The sequence below is a fragment of the Coturnix japonica genome, chromosome Z (genome assembly GCF_054131305.1).
Source record: "Coturnix japonica strain WE chromosome Z, WE-NBRP24, whole genome shotgun sequence".
Lineage (NCBI taxonomy): Eukaryota > Metazoa > Chordata > Aves > Galliformes > Phasianidae > Coturnix > Coturnix japonica.
In genome coordinates this window covers 17444368-17468719 of record NC_140702.1, presented here as the reverse complement: position 1 = coordinate 17468719, position 24352 = coordinate 17444368, and the positions used below count along the sequence as shown (strand labels likewise).

Sequence of the window (24352 nt, the reverse complement as noted above, 5' to 3'; positions counted from 1 at the left end):
CTTGCTTGACATTAACTGAGAACACCACGCAGCTGATGCAAATACATCCATACTAAACTTGCAGCCATCTCTGGACTTGTATGGAAACTACTACTCCAGCTGGATGCATTTATATATTGTGTATGTAAGCTTTCATGTCTAACTGTGTCACCATTTTTTTTTCAAGCTTTCTTACAGAAGCAGCAATAACAATGTTTTTAATACATTAATCTGTGGTATCAACTCTATTTCAGGAGTGGAAGATTTTTCAACTAAGTGCCTGTAAGAGATTATTCTTTTATACCTTTGCCTCAAAGCTTGCTGAAGGACACAGATGAACAAGTCCAAGTAAGTCCTGGGCCGGTGGTTTCCTTTCCCAGTGAATCAGAGCCAAGAGGAGTGAGGCTTGCAGCAGACAGCCTTCCCCACTGGCCACCTAGCCCAAAGCTTAATGGAACTGGGAGGGTCTCATTGCCAGTAAAAACAACTAGGCGAAATATTGATCATAAGCCTAATTCTCTCTGGACACTGGGCTGGCAAAAGGGTGTTCCACGAGATTTGATGAATGGATTACCCACAGTCAGGGTAGAGAAATTAGTTAACTGGTGGCCAGAACAAAAGCTCAAGAAGCTCAAGGAAAGCTGATGCCTTCACCCCCTCCACCAAATGAGCGGGAGCTGGGCCATGAAAGGTTGATACTTTAGCAAGCTCACAAGGAAGGGAAACAAGATTTTCTATTTAATACCTTCTGTCCCAAGGCTCCACCACTCTTGCCATTACCCTTGTGAGTCACAATCCAGTGGAACCATACTAACAAAGCCATAAAAAGGGCAAGTCAGTGTCTTGTTTTACTTTACAGAATTACTTGGATTGAATGCAGAAAGGACTCTAACAATCTGTGTTTTGTGACAGAAATACTGAAAATTTGATCACACTGGAATGCTGAATATACCTCTTGATTACGTTTTGTATTTTGGTTGCAATCGTACTGTTTTGTGTTGTTGTGGGTGGTAATGTTGTACTTCTATTTATTTGTTATTGTTAAGTGCATGCTTGTTGTTAAATGTATGATTAACACTTCTCCTTCCTATTCATTATGTAGTATTCGTGTCGCCACTCCTGAAGAATCACAGGGTGGTGTCTGTGGCAAGCTGGTAGTGTGTGCTGCTGCAACTCTTACGTTTGCTTCTATGTTTTACATAAAATGTTGTATCCTCTCTGAACTTTGTAAACTAAGGACAAGCCCAACACATCAGGAAATATTCTGTAATGGTTGTATGAAACATTTGATTCCCCCTCCCTCCTTCTTTTATCCTTATTTTTGCTGTCTTTTTCTCACCATCATGGATCGTCACTGTCCCATTTTTTAAGCAACCTTTGAGTCATGGTAATGTAAGAGATTATTCTTTTATACCATTGACTCAAAGCTTGCTGAAGGACACAGATGAGCAAGTCCAAGCAAGTCCTGGGAAAGGGTTGAGAAATGCTTTGTCTGAGACAGCAGATGGACAAGGCCAGGGGAAATGAGAGATAAGCTGCAGATGAATGACCGTGAAGTGGTCTTTTTTGTGCGCTTATCTCAAGGAAGTTAGCCATCTCAGGGGGTGCATACGACTCTTACCCAAGCACGGGACATTACAACTCTTACCCAAGCACTCGGGGACCTTACGTAGTGTAAGAGGCCATGCTTTTTACATTACTGTCTCAAAGTTTGCTGAAATGGACAAGTTCAGGCAAGTCCTGGCCAAGGTTCCAGGACTGCCTTTGTCTGAGACACACAGGAACCAAGGTTCGAGAAATCCCTTTGTTTAGGAGATGGACAAGTCCGGGAGCTACGAAAGGGAGGTAAGATACTGATCAATGGCCCTTAAGTGGTCTTTTGTGTAGGCCTATCTCAAGGAAGATGGCCATCTCTGAGGACTGATGGCCCTTAAGTGGTCACTTCACTACAAAAAGGAAGAAATATTCACTCTGCCTGCAAGGAGAGCTGCTGGTCTTGTGTGCTCTCTAGAAAAGATTAATCCAGTGCTGTGAAATCAAAATGTGTTGAGAGACTGTTCCCAGACAAACAGCTGCTGCATTAGATTTTCATCATCACAAGACTGATGAGATTTACTTTGGTCTGCTTTTTTTTCCATTGGCACAGAGCCCCAGTGATAACAATTCTTGTCTTTCTGCTGGTTATATTTTAACCTACCTGCTGGTTTTCTTGCTTGAGGAGTTAAACAACATAGACTTTGGGGGCAGGTCTGAAGTAATTTCACACTGCTACTTCTGCTATTAAATGTCCAGTCCTCTAATAATTATAACACTGTAATGCATGTGATTGACTTATGTAATGTAGAGTAAATTAATTAATAGATGTTCTGGGTATTGGATTGCGTTTACTGACAACATCTGAATGCATTAGTGTTATTACCTTTCTGTGTGTAATGTATTACAAGGCAGGAATATATAAATGCTTGAGGGATATTTCAAACTTTAAGGGTAAGCAGCACTATTTCAGCAAGCCATACATCCCCAGCAAGGGTCAGGTCCAAATCTAGAACTCGATTCCAACCAACTCCAGTATTTCCAGACTGCTTTAACCTTTCTCGCCTTTTATTTTCCAGTTTGAAAGTTAGGCTTCTGTAAGGCTGAGTAGTCTAACACTTAAAATAATCTCCATCCAGTATTCAGTGCTCCTCTCTTTGTTGTTCAAGGAGTCTAGCAGGGAAATGCTGCCCAGAAAATGTGAAATTTTTAAGGTTCTTTATGTGCATTAACTAACATGCATGTGCTATACACACGTTTTGTTTTCTTACCAGCATGGCCTTTAACTCCCATAGCGTCCTTTAGTATATCTCAATTTATAATCTTACTAAGCTCTGTTCTTTCTGTTTCACAAACACAAAAATATTTGAGCAGAACAGAATGAGTCATAAAGGCTGCTTCAGAAATCTGGAGTGGTTTAGCAATCAATGTGACATGGTTAGTTTGTTTCTTGAAAGCTTAAATAACCCACTTGATATACAGGAAAGTACATTGCTTGACTTAATACTTCCTTTAGCAGCTAGTATTTGTTTGGTACTTGGGATTTGTGGAATGTGTGCAAGACAAAGCTCACATTTCTTAGAATTTCTTCAGGACGACTAGTAAAAGTGATAGCTAAAATTACACAGAGGATAGGATTACACACAGAGGATATTCACCTATCCTCTCTCCCAAATTAACTGACCAAAATAGAATAAATCAGTATCCAAAGGCTTTCATATTCCATAGAGGCATAGTTAGCAAGTTAATAACTCAAGATAAAATAAATTGCCATTTATTTACTTAGTTATTTACTTGTTGAGAGAGACAGTTTTAATCAGATATATCCTTAATGAATTTCTTAGCATTTTTCCAGAGTAAAAGAGATCCCTCTTATTATGTTCAGTGTAGACTGAATATTAAAATACTTCTCTGGCTTCAAAGTAAACGTTAAGAACACAACAATTATGAAACTTTCCCTTGTAAACCAAAGTCACCTCTGTCACTTTGTTGGCCAGTACAAATCTGTCTTCACTTAGAAAGAGGTAAATATAGTTAAAACAAAACAAAACAAGAACAAGAAAAAACACCAAAACCAACAACTACAAAAAAAAAAAAAAAAAAAAAAAAGACCAAAATCTTGCCAAAAGAATACATCACAAATGTTATTATCCTTTGTGGAAAAGCTAGAGAGGGTTTTCAAATGCTAGAGAAGTTTTTAACTCTTCATTGTAGGAAACCAGATGGTTATCCTTTCTGTTCCTCCAAAACAGACTTTCACTCCCTCTGAAAACTTGAATTAATACACTGCAATGTGCCATTTCAGCTCTGCAGGACATAAATCCAGAAACGATGGTGTTACTAGTGGTAAGTTCATTTTGTGCTGTGTTTTGGAATCCCTCCTATAGTCAGTAAATGTACAAATATGATTCATCAGATGGTCTATACACACATAATAGACATATATGTGGGAGCATTAGATCTGAATATTAGCAAGTAAAGCATTTCCATGAAGTAAAGCCTTGCAGTTGCTCTATGGTTTGTCTGGGAAACATATTTGTCAGAAAAGTGCAGTAGTAAGTAATGCTTGTTTCAAAGCCTTGCCAGTTTCAAAATGAGGGTGCAAGAGGGAATAGATGAATTGCTGCATAACTTTTTCTTTCCCATTTCCAGTTGTTTCTTTTTCTATAATAATAATAATAATAGTAATAATAATAAATCCTTCTGAGATTAATATTTTGCCATTTTGAAAAGCATGGGTGTGGAATGTCATTCTAAACTCTATGATCTTCAGAAATAGGAACTGCCAGACCTGGCAAGCCTATTTCTGGGGAGACAGAAGTTTCATGGCAAACCACATACTTGCAGCTGTGGGAGCTAGAGGTTTCATAATTTAGTGCTTTTCATTCCTACACATATTGGGGAAAGAAAGTGCAAAGGGGCAATACTGCATCCCATAGAGAAAGACGACTTGGAGAAAGATGTTGTAAGACAACTGTCTTGCAAGATCATTGGTTACACTACTAGTCCCAAAAGATCATTACTAAGGAATTCCTCAGTAATGGAAGTGTTGTGGAGGATTTGGCAAAGCAAAATTTAAATTTCAAATTATGTAGATTCATGACATGAAAGTGCTGTCTTTCTTATGTGAAGGAGCAGAAATACAAATGCAGATTTCTAAACTATTTAATAAATTTTCGATTTGACTCTTGAAAGACCTTTAGATAAAATGATTTTAAGTCCAAATGTGTTTTGACTGGGAAACAATAACAAATTCTGAACTTTAACCCAACCTTTTAGCTTTATCTGAAAAGAAAGAATGTAGTCAGTGCAACATGATATATGTATGTCTTTATTTATTCCACAATAGAAATAAAGCACAGCTTACAGTGAATGAGTGCCTTCAGAAGAGCATTTCAGGTGCTGTGGTGCAAAATACTTAAAGCTTGTCCTGGTGGAAGTGAGAAGGGCACAGTTGTGAGCACTGCCACAGACCTGGGGTAGGAAAGCTGCTTTATTCTGCCTCAGTTTCTCCAGTCTGCCACTCATGGGTTTGATGAAGGACAGGCTGGTGAAAGCTAGCAGAGCCAGGTCTGTACCCATTTTAGCTCTTTCTGTGGGGGAATGTGGTTTGTTTCTGTCCTACAGGATTGCCTCCCATCCTCCCTCAGTCTTTAAACAACTACTAGGCACTGTTGCAACTCCCCTGTAAGGAGGGGAAAGCAAGAGGATAGCTATTGTCAGAGCACCCTGGGGCAACACCAGGAGCCTTGTGCAACTGCTGTCTCTGTCATACTTTCATACTTCCATGAGACTTGTTTGTACCTTTTTTTCCCTTTTTTTTTTTTTTTTTTTGATTTAGCTATTTTATAATAAAGTTCACGTGAGTCCAAAGAACAACAATAAAGCCAGTAGTTTCCCAGTAGTGATGACTTCTGGCAATGAGTTTCATATGTCCTAATCTGAAACAAAGGCAGTACAGGAAGAACGAGTGACTCAGTCGTTGATGCAGAGTCCCAGAAAGTAAACACTGTCTAACTAGTCCTATCTGGTTTTTAGGAGCTTGAACCAGGCAGTTTGCTGCAGATGGATTTCTTTTGAGTGAGTGTGGGTATGTGTCAGGAGTTGATGTAGTTTGTGAAAGCGTTCTCATCAACACATCCCAAAGCAGAATTTAGATGTCATGAGGGAAGGAGAGAGGAACAGGACCTCTTTTTCTTACAGAGGAAGAATAGAAGGCACTTAACACACTACCAAAATCTGTGCATGTGCCTAGGCTTTACCTATGGTGCAATCCTGTCTGCTGAACCTACAAAGCTCCCAGCAGCTTCATGGCTCAGCTTTGTGGAGCACACCCCTCACTGCACTGGTATGGAGGTGTACTCTCCCATTTGCTCCCATGGAGGTGAGCTCCACCTGCTGAGCCTCCTGTCTGGAGGTCTGTGAAACTGTAAGGATTTCACTGCCTGTGGAAGGAGGACCGTAGAAAAATGAGCTCTGGCTGCAACCTTCTTCTTAATATCCCTGGCAACTCCCAGGAGAAATAATGTATCTCCTTGCTTGCTCAAGTTTTCAGTCCCTTCCTTCACAGTGGGAGTCCCTAAAATCACAAATCTTCCCAGAAAAGCAGATGGAAGAGGGAAGGCAAGTGACTCCTCTCCAGCACCAAAACAGTGACCCCTGAAGAATGTTGCTGCACGTATGTGAACTAGCTCTGTGATTATATTTTAATAATATACCAACATGACCTTTGAATTAGCTGTCCTTCCAGTCATCCCGGGGAGACAATGGCAGTCAGTGTTTTGCACAGCACTTCTCAATGCATGTTGGAAAACACTGCCATTGCTAACTCTTTCAGAGATGGAAAAGCTGCCAAATAAGAAATCAAGTGTCTTTAACATCGTTAAAGTGGAAGCACAAAGCTAGGGACTGTGGGCAGCTTTATCTGCCTCAGCAGCTCAGGCCAACATTCTTTAGGCATCAACATTTCCATAGAAGCTAAGCATTTAGCACTTGCGCTTTGGGATTTTCAGACAGTATCTTCTCAAATTAAGCAACTGAGCTACTGACAAACATCTTGTTAAATTCTGTGCAAGTTATTTAAAAATCTAAAAGTAACTTGCATGATTAGTGTTCCCTTATCATGTTCAGGGAAGCACTAGCGGCATTTCAGAAATGAGAACACCAGAAACACTATCTACTTAGCGTTCTGAAGCGAATAAAAGCAACTCGGTTATCAACCCAAAATGTTCTTCGTTGTTTTATTTTGCCGCTTAGTGCTAGCAGCCTGTACCAAGCACTAGCTCGATTTGCGTCACAGCTAAGGAGAACTAGCCCCAACCCTAATTTTGTGGTGTATAGCAAAGATAACCTTATGACTCTGCAGCTCGGGGGGTGGCAAGGCTAAGAAGTCGGCGTGATAGAGATATCTACGATATGTGTATATAGATAAGCATTTTTGCTGCGGAACAGCTACCTGCCGAGGTAGCCTGACCCTTACCGCGGCTCATAACGCGCTCACTCAGCCGCTTTAACGCAGAATCAGCGCACGAAATGGCAGCGCTGGGAAGCGCCGGGGGAAGCCGCGCCGGGAGTCCCCTGACTCAGCGCTGAGTCACCGCCGCCCCGCCGCAGAGCGCGCCCGGATCCGCACGTCGCGGCACGGGGGGACAGCCCGAGGACGGTGTCCAGCACCCCCTTTCCTACGCTGAAAGAGGGAGAAGGGAGAGGGGGGGGGAACAAAACAAAGTAGCCATCGGAAGGGAGGTGAAAAAAAACCGGAAAGAAAGAAACCAGTAGCAACAAAATAACCCACAAAACAACCAACCCCCCATTCCGTCCCTCCCTGCCCCCCACAAAAAAAGTAAACTAGCAACTAAAACAAACAAAAATATCCAAATCAACCGGAAATCTCTACCCACCCCCTCCCCACGCTGAATTAAGACGTCAGACTCCTGCCGGCTTCTTTGTGGTGTTTTCCCCCCCTCCCCTACTTTTAATGAACTTCTGGAGGAATTTAGTTCAATTTGGAAGCAGGAGTTTCACATGTAACATATGCTTAGGGCCTCAAAGCAAAAGTGTATTCTTTTTGTATGATTGAAAAGCCTGTTGGAAGCTTTTCTGTTGTATGCATTCACTTGGACTGAAGAAAACAACAGTCCCTCCTTCCTTTGTCCCTACGACACACAAGGCTCCAGGTTATGCACAGAACTCCTGATTATGGTTTGCCATTAAAAGTTAAAATCTTGAAGGATTAAAAAAAAAAAAAAAAAAAAAAAAAAAAGAAAGAAAGAAAAAGAAAAAAAAAGAAAAAAGAAAAAAGAAAAAAGGAAAGGTTGTTTGCAATATTAGCTGAATGTCACAAACCCTCTGCTTAATCCAGTGAAGCTCCTTGTTTTGTGAATAACACTATTTTTGCGTGTTACTCTGCCCTGCTGTAAAACCAGTTGCAGTTTGTTGTCACGGTCTGAATTAGCACATTCAGAGACCTGGACTCGTTGTTAAGCAGAACTAACTTCTGAGTAAGTGAACATGCTTATACAAATTCCTGCTCAGCAAACTACTGTTCCATGCTCTCTGCTGGGAGAGTGAGAGAGACTATGAGCTTCAGCTTCGTATGTTGCAAAAAACAAAAACAAAAACCAAAACAAAACAAAACAAAACTTAAGCAAAACTGGTTAAATGGAGTGTATCAAATCTTCCGTGTGCAAGGCCAGACCCTGAGCTTCTCTAATCAGCGTATCTGTAATTCTCCTTACGTCTGGCATCACCCGAGGGATGTATTTCACTTTATCTGATTGCCTTCAGCATGCAGAGTTTGTGCTGCGTCAGAAATGCCTGTTGTTATTTTTGACTGTGAGACATGTGGAAGTATATGTACATGCAAAACGAATGCAGTGCTGACTTTCATTATCGGTTTTATGTAACCAGTCTGGATTTCTCTTTTGTTTTTTCTTTTTGTTTTTGTTTTGTGTGCATGCGTGTATTTTGTCAAAGAAAAGCATTTCTAAAAGTAACAGGTAGTTCACGGAGTTTTAAATTCCTTCATTTTTTTCTGCCCAGACTGAAAGGTTTTCAGAAAGCAAGCATCAATCAATACCTAAGGTCCTTAAAAGTGATTTAATATAAAACAACAACTCCTTTCAAATTATTATTATTATTATTATTATTATTTTATGTATTTTTGGCAGAGGGAGCTGGTGGAGGCAAGGGTTTGGGGGAAATGACAGGCCATGTTTTGCTTTGAATTAAGTGCCAGCCTTTTTGTTTTGCTTTGTTTTTTTCCCCGAGCTAAAAAAAAATGTCAGCTGTTTTAGGCTGATAGTGAAAAAGGAAAGTGAAAAGTCAAAGTACTCAGTTTCTCTGCAGCCTTTCAAAAATGAGACCGATCAGAAAATGTTAAGAATTGGATACTAAAAGTTAAAGATGCTAAAAATTGAAAATGACCACCATACTTCTTGTCTCAGAATCTCTCAGTGTATTTGGAAAGCATCACAGATACAGTCTGTTAATAACTTTCTTCATTAAAACTGTTTTTCTCCAGTGACTTTTCTCTGCAGATGAGTGCTAATCTGCCTCCGCAAGAAAACTAACATTCTTTGATGTTCAAAGTCAGCAACTCCCATCTCCTTTTTCTTCATTGCTTTTTATTTGGAGTCCAGACTTTCCCTTATCTCCAACCAGGAATGCAACTTCCTTTCAAGATCTGATCATCCCCTGGGTTTGGCTCTCCCAGGCTCTGTCATGGCTCCCTGGAAGGAAGGCCTCACCACCTAGCTGGGCATGGTGGCCTTACAGATACTGCAGGTGCAACCTCAGGCCTGAGCATAGGGAAGCATATCTGCTGATGTGTGATCTGATGATAAGGTTGGAAGGAGAGGCTCTGAGGGACAGAGAGAGGACAGTACATGTGATCCTGAAGGCTTTGGAGAAGGCTGAGGACTGATGATGGCTAAGGGGAGGTGGAGGGATAGCAGAGAGCTGAGAGACCCAGCCAAGAAGAAAAAGGGCTATATGGCCTGACTGGATTGATGTAGAATTGAGAACACAGACCATGCCTAAAGGAGCTCTTGTGTTGTTTCATTTCTCTTTTCTAGTTTCTTATAGAAAAGCTTTCTCATGTTCCAAACATGGGAGGCACTTAAAAGAAGCTGTCCCAATAAGGAGCCACACAAGCCTGTTTTTCACAGCTGTTGTGTCTGTGCAGCCACAACACCAATGGGTACAGCTGGTTCGGATCAGCAGATATGCTGGGTTCCTGTCCTCCAGCTCTGCTTTTGATCCAGCAGCTGGAAGCAGGCGAGCCTGGCACACAGTGACCTGGTTTCTGCACTGTCCTTCAGGAACTTGTCAGCAGTCCAGAGCACATTCTGTAGATGGCAGCCTGGTGACGGAGCACCTCAATAAGAGCCCTGCGCAGGCTGGCTTGGTGCTATATTTACTGCTGTTTGCAGTGGTGTCAGGAGCAGCTCTCCAGGCGCTTCTAGCATGGTCAGAACTTGCAAGCCTCAGAAAATGGGTGTTGCACAACAGAATTACATCCAGCATGAGTTGGCATAAGGTACCACTACTCAGCCTGACCTACTGAATATCACCCCTACCTTCCCTACCATGGCACTGACGCTCCTCACAGCCTTCCAGCAGAAAACTATTTTTACACACTTGGTTTTCTGCCAGTTTCAGTCCCTGAGTTGACTTACTGTAAGGTCAGCTGGGCACTGGTGCCAATGCAGGGGGGAGCAGTGGGTTGACCAGAGTAGAGAAGGACAGGCTGTCCTGCCATCCGGCTGTCCTGCTGTCCCTGCAATGCTAAGGCAGAGAGAAAACTGAAAACAAGATAAACCCGCTGTAGGGGGTGAAAAGAAAATTTATTTAAACATCCTTCTGCAGCACCCACAGAACATTCCTTTTATGAAGACAAAAAGGATATAATTAGCTCGAACGTTTTTATTCTCTAGAAGGGAAAATGAGAGTTCAGACCTCTGAAAAGCAAAACAGCTGACAATTGCTGATTTTTTTTTCCTTGCTCTTTTCTTTTTGTACTATCCAGAAGTCTGTGGTAACATTATGCCTACCTAAGAAGCTAAAATCCCCCAAAGAAAGCATTTGAAAATAGACTCAAATTGCTGTATAAGCTTGCACATGCATATAAGTCATTTAGCTGTACATGCAGACATGTTTTCTTTTTTTTTTTTTTTAATCACATCTTCATCAGTGAGCTGCATGTGCAGAAGATAGAGGGTGGTTTCTCTTCTCTGACTTCCCTTCAGTTAGCCCAAAAAAATCCGACTCACAGTGAAATATATTTTGTATGGGTTTGATGGCCTTAGCTTTCAGCCTTAGCTTCCAAGGCTCAGACAAGCTAAGATAAAGGGAGGTAGAACAGTGCCCAAACTGAGCCCCAATCATGTGTTCTGTCCCTATGGCAAGCAGAGGGGGATCAGACTTAATAAACTTTTCCATTGCATATCAAATGGAAAATAGAGAAAAAAAAAAAAAAAAAAAAAAAGATTTCTGCAAGTTATTCAGCTTTTTATTTTTGTATTTTCTCTGGTTAGATACTTCATTATAGTTCTGGCATTGAGACCTCAGGCCATTTCATACTTATAATCACAATTCCTTTAGAGTCCTTCAGGGTTCACCTTCTAGTTCTTCAAACCTGACTATGAAAGACTAATATATATTTTTCTTTCCTAAGAAATTGCTTAAATTCAATGTCAATGGAGTCACTCTTGAATCAAAAGGCAGAATTATTGCTGCTGCATGCTTGCTGGCAGGGACCAGCATGGGAGGGGAGTTCTCTGGGAGGGTAAATCATCCTCTCACTCATGGGGCTAATGAGCTGAGAGTGTTAAGGAGATGCTGAGCTGCACTGCTGTGGTTATGCTCCTGAACTGTATGAGGCCTGCCAGCCCAGCCACTTTCACTACAGTACTGAAAGGGTGCAAAAAACACTACATCTAAAGAAAGAGGAATGTTTTGCAGAAACAGAAACTTGTGTAAATCACCTCTGAGCAGATGTTTTGAGTGGTGCTGGTGGATCAGCAGTTTGAGGTCAGCAGTAGCTTGCATAAAGCAAAACTCATAAACAAGTTGGTGAGTCAAGCTCATTTCCTTGACTAACAGGAATAGGATTTCATAAACATAGCAATCACTTTGTGCTCTCCAAACTGACTGTGAACTCTGCAAGCCAGTCGATGTAGCATAGGAACAGGGGGCAGGCAGCTGCTTCCAGAAGCTCTTAAAGAGAGACTGTGAGAAAAGAGGCTCTTTCAGAAAACATGACAGACTTTAGACTTCAGATAACAGGGTGTCCTTGTAGTAGGACTTAAATAATGTAATAGGACTTTATTTCTGACCTGATTCTCTTTAATGTTTACAGTACATGTTATCTACTGTGGCCTTATTACCCATTCTTAATGTGTTTGTGTAATTAAATTGTGCTTTAAAAAGATTCAGCAGGCAAAAACAATCTGCTTAAGAGCACAGACTCATAAATTTCTCCGTCTTTCTGGTGAGGCAACAAACATCTTCAGATCCTGTTTACTTCATTGGAAACTCAGATGGACCAGATTTATAGGAGAGTTAGGACTTCACCAATGCAATAATTTACATGTTAAATTCAGAACACTGCTACTCCCTCTGTCTTATTTTTGCCAGCCCTGTAGAAATGCTATACTTCAGCTGTTTTAATAGAGAATGTATTGTGGGTGTTTGGTCAAGTAGGTAACCCAGATTTTAAAATATTTTAATACTTAAAAAGCTGGCAATATCTCCTGTTCAAAAATATTCTGCCCTTAGTTCTCATTGCAGCTGCAGTCCAATTGCCCTCTATGAACACACTTTAATGGACATTTCATGCTTGCAGTCACAATGAGGCTTGGGTGTGGGTCAGCTGATGCAGATAATATGCTGAGGCCCAAGCGTGGCTCAGCAGTTGCCTGTTGGAGGCTGTAAAGGTAGCTTTCACATACCCTTCTTCAGATCTCAGGCTGGAGCGGAGTCTGCAGAAACGCTCCTCCACTGTTCTGAGGGCTTGAGAGCATTTGTCATTAATGCTTTTTGTCATTAATGATCCTATCTTAAATCTTTCATGCTGTTGACATTACAAAGATATTGAAACATCACAACGTGAAACTAAGACTTTTTGGACAAGGGGTTGGTAAATAAACTATTAACTATGCGGAGGGAGAAATGTTTGTCTCCTTACCTCCCTGACCTTACCTTTCTCTGGTTTCTTAATGAGATTTAGCCTTGATGGAGAGCCAGGACCTCATGTAGGTCATTTGAATTCCTTGGATTCTTCAGCCAGGTGTTCCCTCTTTCTCTACAACATACTACCACCATACAATCACATTTCAGTCACTGCTCTGCCAATGCCACTGCTTTTACCCTTGCCATCAATAGGTTGCGTGCAGGCAAAAGGAGATGGGAATGTGACTTCCTGCTGGTGCAAGGTGATGGCATCCTTCCTCTTCCTCCATTTTAGTGAGATAGTGGCAGGGCCTAATGGAGCAAGCTTCAGCAAGACCATCAAAGGGAAGCACCAAGTCAAGCACAAAACTAGGTTCATAGTTTCTGAGATGTTCTAAGTGTGAAACAGCACCTTAACATGCAACAGTCATAATAGTGAATGCTTCAAATCATTATTCGACAGTGAGGTTTGATCATCAACAACCACTGCTTCCCACTATTCTGCTGTACCTATATCCAGTAATATTCACGCTACCAAGTTTTAGTGTGTGTACTAACCTTCTGCCTGGGTGATTAGTTCATGCCTCCATCTAGGAAAATGCAAAATGTTGAAGTGAAAGTTAAACGAAGAAGATGGATTGGCTAGCAAACTTCTGTGGATATTTGTACAGCACTTTACAACACTGCAATTACTTTAGCTAGAAAATATAATTACTGTAATTATTTTGGGAAAACATTTAGCAGAGAAACTTAGATTGGAAACCCAAAGAACTTAATATTGCTTTCTGACATATGGTTATGATGAAGCTGTAGATAAAACCTTACTGTAATGGTATGTGTAACCTCCATGTTATAAATCAGAAAAACATTTAGGCTCCTCTCTGGAACCAGAGAAACATTGTGCGCTACTGCTGAAAACAGAAACACAACAAGAGAAAAGTTTAACCTTATAGCCCAGGAGATTTCCTTTGCACCATGTAGTAAATACAAAGACTGAAACAGTAACTGGTAGAACTGTGGGATGGAGAAACATTATAATCTGCTGCTGACAAGCAAGTGGCATGTAAATCTCAGAAACAACATGAGGAGCCCTGATCAAGCCAGAAGAAGAAGCTCAAAAAGCCCTGTAAGTGAAGTGCTGGTTTAGCTAAACAGCACCAGTGAGAAATAAGTGGCATATTCAGTGTAATATATAGATTATTTCTACATATTCCTTGACCAGGAATTCACAATAGTATTGAGGGTGTAACAGGAAAAATTTGCTGCTAAAAGATAGCTCATACAGCAAACATCAAACTGAATTTCAGACAACCCACTATTCACATTTACATTAAGCTTTCCACATCTGTTCCATATCTATTTTATGTTAACCATAATTGAAAGCTGTTACCATCTGGATTTTGGGTGGTCTACAAGGAATTATCATGAAATGAGTAAGTTCAGATATGAATTACATTTCATTCTAAGTCCTCTGGTGGATTGTGGGAGCTGAAACGAGAAGCCGAAGAGCACAGACTTGTATGGAGTTTGAAAGTATGAAAATAATTCTGCTGAAAATAAGAAAAACTGTCACTTTCAGTCTGGAGAATGGTGGGCTGAGGTATAGAACCTTTCATAAGATGATATTTGATTATTTCACAGAAACTTCTAATAAGTATCCACATGTCAACAGACCTTACACTTCACAGAATCTGTTATCAGGTGAGGGATTTTTTTGTTCTGTATCTGGTGCGAAATCTACTTCAACCATAACAATTCTACTTTTATAAGCAAGAAATTTCTAAACAACTAAAAGAGCTGAAACACAGAGTAACTTCTTTGCTTCTGGGGACCCAAAGGCATGTTTACTGCAAATTCATGTCTGGACTGCCTTACAGACTGGATACTAAGTGTGTACAAGCTAAATGATAAGTGCAAATTCTTTCCTTTTGCACAATTGTTTTCTTGTCTTTGAAGTCTCCAAATTGCAAAACAAAGGTACTTTTGTGAGAGTCAGGACTTCCATTTGGAGGGGAGGGGGGGGAAAGCAACAAAAACAGCATGCATCTTTGAGTAAAAATTCAATTTTATGGCCCTTGGCTTGGGCGTTACATCAGTAACTATACAAAAATCGAATATATACCATTCATATCACAGAATCATAGAATGGTTTGGGTTGGAAGGGACCTTTAAGATCTAGTTCCAATCTCCCTGCTGTGGGTAGGGACAGCTCTCTGTAGACAGGTTATTCACAGCCCCATCCAGCCTGGACTTGAATGCTTCTAGGAAGGGGACATTCACAACCTCATTGGGCAACCTGTTCCAGTGTTTCACTACCCTTTACTTTGTTTTCATCTTTGTTACCTTTTCATCTTTCTTATCTTTGTTTTCACAACCCAATTCTGTTTCCGTGGAATTTAATAGTACTTTTGCTACTGGCACTGTTTAGGGCTTGTTATAGGCTTCAGGAGTAACTGTCAATGTCAAGAGCTTCATGAGGTATAGGAAAATGTAACCACGTAGCTCTACAATACTGACTAAGATAACAGAATTTGATCTGAGACTTCCAATTTGTGTTGTTCAGTGGTTCAATTACTGTTTGCAACTGCGTACTGGTGAGCTTCTGCTTTGGAGTATATACTGGATTAATGATTCTCTCCAAACTGAGTCAGGCCAATTTATATTTGAGCATTGGTATGGTTTTAATCTTCTGATTAAGTTTGTAGATATAAGACTGCATACTAATGAATGGCACAAGCTGAAATTAAGACATTCTTGAGAAAAAAAAGCAATCTTTCCAACACAGAATCATTGAATCTTTTTGAGTTGGTCAGGACCATTTAATGTCACCTAGTCCAACTCTCCTGTAGTGAACAGGGACACCTACAGCTACAGAAGACTGCTCAGAACCTGGTCCAGCCTGACCTTGAGAGTCTTTGAGGACGGGGCTTCCATCACATCTCTGGGCAGTCTGTTCCTGTGCACCACCCTTACATATTTCTGGTGGGACTGGTAGTTATGTAAATAGTTCAGGTTGCTTATGTTCAAATCTGCCTGGATTTTCATTCCACACTGAAAAAAATAAAATAAAATAAAATAAAATAAAATAAAATAAAATAAAATAAAATAAAAAATGTATTTTTGAAAGCCTGTCCCTGAGACTAATACAGATAGCAAGTCTTTAGATGAAATAGCTGGCAAAAGTGTCAAACTTCTAGGAACTCTATCTGTAAAACAGAGCTTTCCACAAACAGGAAGTGTTAATTAACTCCAAAAATATCCACACCTGCCTAATCCTTGCAGAATCACTGAAAGGTAGTGCTGTAGTGAATTTTTGTGGCAAAACTTTATGATAGACAATTTTGACTTAAGAAGAGGCATCCACAGCTGTAGTTCATTTCTATCTTGTAGTATATTTTTATTCCATAGGCCAAGACCTGTGGTTATTAGCCACAACCCCCAAAGCAGTAGGTATTAGCTCACATGGGAGAAGGGTTGTTATCATAAAAATTACCTACTCTGTGTCCTTTAAGCACGAATCTGGGCTGGAAAGGAAATTTTCCTTCACCTGTGAGTGTTGCACAAATTATTTGATTCTTGGTCATGGGTTCAGTGTGCTTTCCAGCTATTTCAGCTTCCAAATGAGTTACAGAAAAATGACAAGTAGAAGAAATCTGTAGAGAAAACAGGAAGAAAGTATGATTAAAGCAGTATTATATGCTGTTAAATGTCATGCTGTTAGATGGTTAACATTCTGTCTTTGTTTGCATATGTGCACAGGCTGAGAGCTGGAGAAAGACAATAGTTTCTTCATCAATTGTCATCCTCACTACGACATGGGAGGAATGAGTCAGGAGACTTGAGACTCAGTGGTCTTTTACTCTTCTGCTGGTCAGAAATGGTGGGTTGCTTGTTTGGATCTTGAAATTAACATCTCTGCCAAGGATAAACACACAGTGAATGAAAGAAAATGGAGAGCAGCTGGCAGTGACTCAACAGAGTCCCCCACCCTATCCCTTCAGAGAATATTTTCTTAGGATTTGTAACTTGGTTCTCAGTAACGTTAAGTTCCATTTAAGATGGACGTAGAAATACGTAGTATGTATTTTTGAAGTCAAAGCAAACACTGAAGAACAAATTGTGAAATTTCATTTGGCAGCAGGAGGTTGCATCATTGGCTTTCCTTTCAGCCTCAGGAGGTTTCATAACATCTGAAGACATCATCATGAGTGTGAGAAAGCTGACATTTAAGAGTCTAAGAATGGGAAAAATTATTAACCATTAAGTGTCAAGGATGTGAAGTGTTTGAACCAGTATTCATAGGTTGCTTAAAGAAGTCATGATTGCTCACAAATAGGAAATAAAACATGTTATGCAAGGAGGAATATGTATTCTTGGGTCCTGTAAAATGTTTCCTTTATACCCACCCCGTGATACTGGGAGCCTCCATACGCTTCCATTTTTCAAAACTTTAGAAGCTCAGGTAGTCTGGGCACTTATGGTGGAGGGCCATACAGGAGCACAGGATGGATGATACAGATGAGTTATTGTGTGAGACTGAGTTCTTTTTTTCTTGAGTACCAAATGTACATTGTTTTGCATAAAAACTCATCACCCATTTTGCTGTTCACTAACGTAATATTTAGAGGTCCTCCTGTAGAATTTTAAAATTTGCTTCATTGATTCTTCCAGATGATTTTGTGCTGTCAGAGGTTGCTGTCATATTGCTATTGATTCTTATCTTTAAATTCTTTCTGTGTAGAATGACTGACAGTAATCTGTCTTGCTGACAGCTTTCTCCTACAATGAAAAATGACTTTCTTCCCTACTTGTAAGTCCCATTTGCCAATACTTTGGACATAAAATAGAGGATGACATGAAGCAAAATTATCTAGCTTTTGTTTATGTGGATATGTGTGTTTATCTACATACATATGCATATATGTGTGCATATATGCATATCTATTTTAATGGGAAGTGTCTTAATTTTCTTGGTTTGCAATTTTATGCTATGATGCTATTTGAAAGGGTGAATACCAGTAGGTCTACTATAAACTCTTATGTATCCATGTTAATGCTAATAACATATAAAAATAAAGACAGTATAACTTAATCTGGCTGTGAAAATATGTACTTCTTTTTAACCAGCACTGCAGTGCAAAGATATAGTTTATCTTTGTTCATGGATTTTGTGTGATGTTTGGCAGGAGGGGTTGCATCCTTTTGCCAATGTTTTTTTTCTTTTATTGTCTTTAGAAAATTTACATTGTTTGTGAATTATTTTCAGCACAGTCCTAAACCCAGGAACCAGCTGATCTTTCTCTTACAAGTCTGTGGTATGTTTTGAAAAGGCTGTCTAACTGAGGTTATATGTTGCAAAAACATCATCACTTTTATATGAAACAAGAAGACAAGTAAAAACGGAGCAGGACAATCATTTGACTGACTTAGCTGCTTACTATCATTTTATGCAGAAGTACAAGCTCTCAGATGTTGTTTTTTCTACCCCCTTTTCTCACTAGAAGAAATTTAGTTTGGAATAGGAAAAGCAGAATAGGGAAAACTGTCCTTCTATACATGACTTCCAGTCTTAAGTTACTAACCAAAATAAAGCATCCCTGCATAGCTTAGATCTTCTATTCATGTATTGTAATTTTACCATCTCATAGTCATGTTATTTGTAACCTAGCCTTTAGAAATTATTTTCTTTTAATGAAAAGAAAGGATGCATTCAAAACAGATGTTATAAAATGCTATGTTAATATTTCCTATAGATTTGCAACTATTACCATTTGACTAGAGTTCCAGCATTTTTCTCATAAATACCAATTTCATACAAAAACATTTATCTGTGTTATAGGACTGCGCATTGCAAGTGGAAAGTGATCCGAATAACCAAAACACTGTTAGATATCTTCCACACGAGTGACTCATTTAGCCAGCTGGTAAAAACCAACACGTTTCATTGTTTCTAAAGAGTGCTCTTATCCTATTTTCTAAAGATTTAACAAATATATTACATAATCAGGTTGAGGGAAGTAATTGTCTCCCTCTATTCTGTCCTTATTAGGCCCCACTGCATTCAAGTCTGGGGACCCCAATGCAAGAAATATATGGAACCACTGGAGCAGGACCAGAAGGGAGCCACAAAGTTGATCAGAGGGCTGGAGCACCTCTCCTATGAAGAAAGCTTGAGAGAACTGGGCTCGTTTAGCTTGGAGAAGAGAAAGCTCTGGGGAGACCTCTTTGTTGCCTTCTAGTACTCAAGGGGAACACAAGTGGGATCAGCTTCTTACATAGGTGGGGATAGGACAAGGAAGAATATCTGCAAACTAAAAGAGGGAAGACTAAAGTTGGAATGTAAGTGTAAGCTTTTTTTTTTTTTTTTTTTTTTTTTAACTCAGATGGTAGTGAAGCCCTGGAACAGGCTGCTCAGAGATACTCTGGATGTTCCATACCTGAAGGCATTTGGGGCCAGGTTGGATGGGCCCTGAGTAGCCTGACTTGTGGGTGGTTACCCTGATCATAGCAGGGGGCTGGGATTGGATAGGCTTCAAGGTTCTTTCCAAGCTAAGCCATTTAATGATTCTATGGATATCATCTAATTAATTACAGCATGATTGCTTACATATGTTTTTTGAAGGCACAAATTTATATGCAGTCAAGACTGAGGACTGTAAGTGGTATAATGTATGGTTTACACTTTACTTGCTCACCAAATTGTGTTTGCTCCTAGCTGGATCTTTCTGACATGCAGAGGCGGGGACTCATCATTTCTGCTACAGAAGACCACCAACAAAATAGAATTACTACAGGATACAGGGTGATGATTCACTGGATGCTCTCTCCCTTCTGAGTAATGACTGAAGCATAGCTGATGCTGAGGATGGAAAAGACAGCTTGTCAGAAAAAAAGAAAACAAAAAACAAAAAACTATGGCTATTTTTAGTGCTGTCCTTATATCTTGGTCAAAATTTCCTCTTCCTGAGACTTTCTAAGCTGTGTTATGACTTCAGTCTGCATTGGTAGTGCTTTAGGTAGAATTAGGGTGCTTTGCTGTACTACGGCTCAGCATTTATGTCAGTTACTGCCGAAAGTTTTATGTTAAAGTTTGTTTTAACTAAAATGAACTGACTTCTAAAAATTTGCAGATGTATACACATCCCTGTAGACAATAAGCAAACTGTTGTAGGGATTTCCCTCAGTGCCTTTTCCTACTGTATCCAGCCCTGGTACATTAGTCAACCGAAAACTGGCTATACCTGTTTATGATATTTCCTGTGCCATGCCTAAGATACAAGATTTTGAAATTATATTTGGAATATTTTTGAAATGTTGGAATTTCATGAGGTAATTCCCCCCTCATTTACTTTTTTCACATTTCTTAATGCAATAAGGTATTGGGAAAGTAATGACAGAAATGTCTAACAAAGGAAGAATTATTTCATTCCTATACTAATAGGAATCACCATTCAGACAAGACAGCTTATACTGAGGATGTGTAATGGTTCTTGTTCAGTTTTCCTAACAAAAAGATGTGCTCAATTTAATGAGGTGCATTTTTGTTAGATGTATTGTTAAGATATTAAAATAATATTAAAATAATATTAAAAATCAGCCTTTCTGATTTATTTTCGATTTTCTCCATTTCCATTCAAATGTTTTTGTGGGTTGATTTATACATATTGTTCTCAGTTCTTAAGGTCCCCTAAGTATGGTTCATTATCTTCAGAAATTAATGTGGAGGAATTACTCAGCATATATGGGTCTATGCAATTACTACCTGCTACTAATGTGAACATTTTGGATACACTTTTTTTTTTTCACCTTTTCCTCTCGTTGGAGGATTAGCTCTCAAGGGAGCTATTTCCTAGCTATTCACTATTTATTTATTTACTTATTTCCTGAACTCATGTAATTTCTGTTTGCAGTTTGTAAAATTAATCTTTTTTAAGTGTGCCTTTGTGTTTCCTATACAGTTTTAAACTAATCCATGGAGCAAATGGACAGTCCCAGGAGGGGAAAGAGAGTTATGGTCATCTAAGTAAATTTAGTATCTGAAGCTTTTTGCAAGGTAATAAACTACATGTTGCTATACTATATATATATATATATATTTTTTTTCCCAAGTGGTAGAAAACTTTCTCTTACGTTTTTCCCTGTGTTGTTTTTACCATTTTCCCCATTCACTGAGTAGGGCAGAAGTGGCTGAATATTGTGGCTGAATTACTTTCCTTTTTGTGTATTGAGGTAATTAATGGCATAGCTTGCAATTCAGAGAACGGTAATGATTGATGTATTGGGTACTAAAGGCTCACTCGCTTAAGATGCCAGCCCAGCCCTGAGACTGTGACTTAGATTTTGCTCTACCTTGTTTTATTCTGTATCCTTACAGGGATACAGAAACTCCTTCAGGGCTTTTCCTGAAGAGAGACGACACAATCAGCAGGTTCTCTGTGTTCAGCTGTTGTGCATTAAATGCTTGCTGCAAATACATTTTCCCATCTGCGTGGCTTGGAGGGAGATGGAGATGTGGAAGGAGAGCAGCAAAAGCTAGGACGCTCAGTACCAGGAGCCCCGCTCCAGCTGCTGACAGCAAGCTTCCCGGCTTTTGTTGGCTGCTTTGGACAGGGGGGGGGGGGTTGACATCGACTCCCAGGGGCATTCTGAAGAAAGACAAAGTCTGCTTTTGCATTCAGGTTTCCTTCTAGAAGGCAAATCCTACTGTGGAGTTTATAAACAGGGCTAAGCTTTATTTACCTAACAGATAAGGAGTTTTATTGCTTGCAGTGTTATTTATGACACTAGGAAAGACAAACAGAAGGATTAAAGGAAAGATATTTATTGTAGGTACCCAAGGGAATATTTTCGTGAATAGGGAGTTTAATAAGTGCCAAGCTGATTGTTTTCCCTGTTTCTCTCTACAGAAGCAGAGTTACAGGATTGTCAACATATGAAAAAGTGTTTAGTAGTCAGTGTACAACATGGTTGTGTTCATCAGCTGAGAAAAGTAATGGCACCTAACAGTGAAACAACATGGGAGTAGCACAGCCTTGGTGCTGAACTCATGACGGAGGAAAACTCTGGGTCCTCTTCTCATTATTGTGTGTCCTGAATTGACATAAAACCACAATCCTCTTGGGCTGGGGGCTGGGTAGAAGTATGTTGGAGACATAAAGATTCTGTGATCCTATGATGGGCTTTGGGACCAATACTGACCTTGAAAAGGAAATGTCTGCTGCCTAAGCAAATGCAATGAATAACCCTGTCCTTGTTTGAAAGAGACAGCTGAGGGGACGACCTAGCTCTGGGCATCTACAGTGCTGTTCTTCCCAGCTGTTTCAGAATTCCCTCACTGCAGAGCATTTGTGGATGATCAAGCCAATTCAGAATGAAGACTGATGGATTTTCCTATGTTAATTAAAACTCATTTAATACTGCCAAGGACTACAGATGAAGCTGCCAGACATCTCCCTTCTCAGCATATGAACATATCTGTAATGTGTGGCCTCACCCTGATGTTGTGCATCTCAGAGTGCAAGAGGTCAGCTTTAAGGGCAGCTGAGAGAGGAAGCTGCCTTAGGCAGCTGCTTGTGATGGAAGGCAAGAAGGATGAAAATATGAAATACTTATCACTGCTAGCAGTGAAAAAATCAACAAGAAGGAGAAACTGATTTCTTTTTGTCTGACTTTTTTGCCTATCTTTTACCCAGTTAAAACTGGGTAATGAAGTCAAAGACAAATGGTGATAAAGTGAAGTGTAAAAAATAAGCTAAGGGAGGTGTAGCTTCTGTAACATTCTCATTTCCTTCTCCATCTCTTTCTCTCTGTTCTTCCCATTATCTGTCATCAACTATTTCCTGTAAGCAGCATGTTCTTTTTGCTAATTGTGCAGAAATTCATACTCTCATCTATTAGCACTTCATGGTTCCTGTCTGTTACAGGGTAAAGTATTGCCAACTCCAGACATTCCAAAGAAATTACAAAAGTGGATTTTTCTTAAAAAGAGGAAGTTTGAACTTGCTATGTATGGGTAGTGAATATCAAGTTTTTGACGTCAGAATGCAATCTGGTTGTGTTTTCAAGTCTCCCTCCACAATACTCTAGCCATGTATTTGTTTTTTAAGTAAAGATTCTCCTGTTATCTTTTGCTTCCAAAGGCAGAAGGGTTATGATTTTAACCATAGAACAAAACTGACCTTCTCATGATGACATAATAACAGAAAATAAAATTTGTACATTTTTCTTTTTTTTTCTTTTTTTTTTTTTCCTTTTACTGGGAAAGGAGAAGAGAATCACAAAGCACACCTGCCTTCCAGCTTTGATGCCTTGTGCTGTGGGTGTTCAAACAAGTCTCTGGGTGTGCTCAGCGGGAGCTGAGTGGAGCCTTCATGGCAGTTGCAGCCCCTCGCAGGGAGTGGAGGGCAGCACTGAGTTCTGCTCTGTGTGACAGCAACAGGGCCCGAGGGAACAGCATGGAGCTGAGCCAGGGAGGGGCGGGTGGGGGTCAGGGAAAGGGTCTGCACCACAGGGTGGTGGGCATGGAATGGGCTGTACAGGGCTGTAGGCACGGCCGTGAGTGCCAGAGATCAATGAATGCTTAGACACTGCTCTGAGATGTGGGGTTTGGATTTTGAGTGGTGCTGTGTGGAGCCAGGGTTTGGACTCAGTAATCCTTGTGGGTCCCTTCCCCATTCAAATTTGGGGTATTTTCTGATTCTGTGACGCTAAGTCTACAGCACAGTCCAGCCTCAGCCCCCCGTGCCAGTTCCTCCTTCAGCAGGTAGCCTGGCCATGTCTACAGCACTGACAGAGCCCTGGAAGTTATGAAAATGGAGCACTTCTGACCGCTGGGCTCAGCCATGGTTTGAGTTTGTGATGTGTCACGTGCTCCCCACCTGCAGTCTGAAGATAACTCATCTGTTTATTGGATGGCTCTGAGGATGGGTTAAATAATTTGTGCCTGGCATGGCTTTAATAACGTCAAAGTGAGTGTAGTACACTGTTGCAACTGCAGTTACTGCATCCTGCTAAAAAATAAATAAATGCAGACTTTGGCAGATGAGTCTTTGCTTAGTGAATGTGATGCTATCAGGGTCTTTGAGAGGGCATTGCTTCTTCTGGCTCCTTCCCTCTGGAGAAGCTGCGAGAAGCCAGGACGCGCGTGCTATGGATATGACTGCTAGAAACAGCTGCTCGCCATTATCTGCAGCAGAGGAGTATGTCAAGGCTGACTGGGGTGACTCAGAATTAAAAAAAAAAAATAGGAGGGGAGGGAGAAAGGGAGGTAAAACCAGGCTCTGGTTCACCAGAACATGACTCAGCTGCTCAGTAGGCCCTCTGCTGAAGCTCACCATGCTGGTCCTGCAGTGCTGCATAGTCCGCAGCAGCAGCACATGCAGGCAAAGACCTGCGCTGTGTATTTGGCAGGATTTCACACCAGAGCTGTCCCAGCATCGCATTGTGGTGCTCAACAGTAATTTACCATTATGAACAGGAGTCTGTCCTGCAGAATTTTGTCACCCCTGAATTTTCACGTGGCTCCTACTTGTGTGTGAATACACACGTGATGAGGAAGGAACAATGCTGAAAAGAAGAAGTGCCGTAAACCTTGTAAACTTTCACTTCTTTGTAACAACAAAAAGGGTGATGCCATTATGGCTGTTTGGATGTGCTGGGATGCACAACA

General features: G+C 40.4%; 1 long non-coding RNA gene across 5 annotated transcripts; it reads left to right on the top strand.

The window, feature by feature from the left end:
- The first annotated feature begins 1395 nt into the window (after positions 1–1395).
- LOC107306492 (uncharacterized) lies at positions 1396–23728 on the top strand. 5 transcript variants are annotated; one of them, XR_014939097.1, is made up of 8 exons: positions 1396–1824; positions 3818–3858; positions 16444–17999; positions 18524–18608; positions 18734–19023; positions 19400–19486; positions 20643–20737; positions 21591–23728. It is a non-coding gene; the product is annotated as an uncharacterized LOC107306492 (long non-coding RNA). The 5 variants fall into 5 exon arrangements; XR_014939098.1 differs by having other exon boundaries at positions 3765–3858; XR_014939095.1 differs by lacking the exon at positions 3818–3858.
- Positions 23729–24352: the final 624 nt, after the last annotated feature.